We start from the raw sequence: 2,752 nt of genomic DNA on the forward strand, positions 1-2,752 counted from the left end.
GATTATGAGTAATTTAACTGTATTTACTAATGGATAATATATTAGGTTTGGTAGATGTACGGACTATTATGATTTTAAAATTATATAAATTAATATTAATTTATCAATATTTTATAGTTTGTTAAAATTGTCCGAGTATCTATAATAAATACTAGATTCAATGTTATGTCTATTTTAAATTTTTATTAAACTAATGATAAATCAAAACGATCCTTTAATGGTATTAACAATTTTAATAATTTGAAGTGGTCCTTATAAGTATACTTAAAAAATTCCAAAAATGAGAATTTGAATAAATTATTAAGAAAAATGGGGATGAGCATGGTTTGGTGAATCATTGTGTATTGTCTTCTATATTTTAATACACTTACCTACATTCTTTTTCGCCATAATATTTTATCTCAACTTAGGATTTATAGAAATAGAATTAGATTTTAGGTCCCCACCCATAGAAAATTCCTGATCATGACACCAGGCCCCCCCAAGCTCGTATTTATAAAAAATGTATATTGTTAACAAAAAATGGATATTAAATTATTATAATATTGTCTTATGGACTATATGAACCATAGAGGATGACGGTGTATACGATGTACCTGCTGGGTGCTATCTATATTATGAAGAACCAATAAGGCTATAAATAAACTATATTAATATAAAATATACATACTATTGTATGATACTATGATATTATTTTATTGTGTTCAAAACATGAATATTGAATTGCGTAGCAAAAATTGTTGCAAGTATTATCAACCCTACGGCCTACCAGTTAGTGTTACTGAAAGGAGTTTCTCCACACTTCGTAGACTGAAAACCTGGCTTCGTTCAAGAATGACCGATCAGCATTATGTCTAATATTAATTTATATGATAAAGTAGATATTCTAGATCAAATAAATCATATTATTGATTTTTTTGCCAATTTAAAAAATAGGCAATGAATTTGTGTTGTAAAAATTATTGTTTTCTTTTTACTATAAGTTTTTGTGAAATTATAACTTGCCACCCCCCCCCCCCCCCCCCCCCTACCAGCATACGCTACTGCAGTAATACTGCAACTAGTTCATAATTAAAACATATTATTTATAAATATCAGCTTACTAATTAACAAACGTACAGATAATATTTGAAGTCACTTTAAGATATTCAACAACTACTGAGATAGGTAACCTAAGAGTTATGACCTATCTATTATTTCTGACAAAGGTCATTAGTTTATGATTTTAAATCATAGTACACAGGCACCTAATAATTAATATAAAAGTTGGCTAGGTATAAAAAGTATACAATCGTAAAAGTATGATAAATAATAATATTAATATTTCTATAAAAATATTTTATTATATAGGTACCTGCCTACCATTTACTTACTCAGGTAAGACGGCGCCTTACCCGCATGTGTTGTCTCCGTCTTACAAACATAGGTACCAAATTTACGCTAGGAAATTCAAGTTTTATGCCGTGAGCTTAGAAATTAGAGTGAATCGACCTATTATGAAACTTGATGGTAAGAACATTATCTGTGTTAATCGAAAACCATCTAGTCAAGTATGATTTTGTTCTTTTAATTTCAACCAAAGTTAAATAAGCGTAGTAGGTACCTATTAATTTAAGTAAATTCAATTACGTTATGTATTTGTGTGTATACTGATACACACACATAGGCACACATTGGGTGTGAATTTAGGGGGTGCTGGAATAGTTTATGTTACACATGTCCATGGGGGGCTCTGTTCCCCACACCCCCCTTAATCCTAATACTATAACTAACTGCATTACATTAGCTTCAAATTTTTAATTAGAATGGGGTACCCAACTTTGATTTCGCGGGGTAACTTTGATACCCATATATTTTTATTCACCAGAGTACCATGATAATTAAATTTTTTTTCATAAAATGGGGTTACTTTGATATCACATTAAGAAATATAGGTATCGAAATTGCACTTTGATAGCATATTAAAAAATATTGATATCTCAAAAGATAATTTCAGAATTTTAAAAATTAAAATATTAAAATATTGAACTAGTTGTAACTATAATATTTAATTTAGAGAGTTTTATCGTTAACACTACAGAAGTTATCCATATAATAAAAAATGAAATTGTCATAAAACAGTAAAAAATTATCAAAGTTACCCCATTTTACTGTACTACTTTTATTTTTAAACTATGAGAACTTTCTTCGTATTTGTGATATCGAAAAATTAAAAAGTATGTTGCACAGTCTATGTTCTCTTCTTCCTAGTAGGAACATTTGGTTGCATAACATGAACTATAAGTTTAGCCATAGTGGTTCTTATCCACGCAAAATCATTTTTACTATGTTTTACATTTGTAAAACGGAGACCACACATGCGTGTGTAGCATCCTGCATCCTCTTAATAATATTTGTCATTCCGAATTTATTCAATTCAGCGTAGCCCGCAGATTAAATAAATATATTAGTAAAAATCAAGTAATAACCAAAGTTATAAATAGAAGATTTCGTACCCAACCGTAATCCCTAAGATAGTATAATTTTCTATAATAATATCATTGCTGCATATTGACAAAAGCTGAAACACTGAAATGTGAATTCACACAATTCTTTACTCTATGCACAATACTGTTTTAATCGTGAATTCGTGAACAGTTATCATCATTAATTGGCATGGAAAAAAAAATTCCGAACCAATAAACCACAATAATTTAAAAATGATTGGTGAAATACTGAAATGAATTGGGGGTGCTAGTTTGAAACGTGGGGG

This window comes from Acyrthosiphon pisum, chromosome A3 (assembly GCF_005508785.2).
Source record: "Acyrthosiphon pisum isolate AL4f chromosome A3, pea_aphid_22Mar2018_4r6ur, whole genome shotgun sequence".
Classification (NCBI taxonomy): Eukaryota; Metazoa; Arthropoda; class Insecta; order Hemiptera; family Aphididae; genus Acyrthosiphon; species Acyrthosiphon pisum.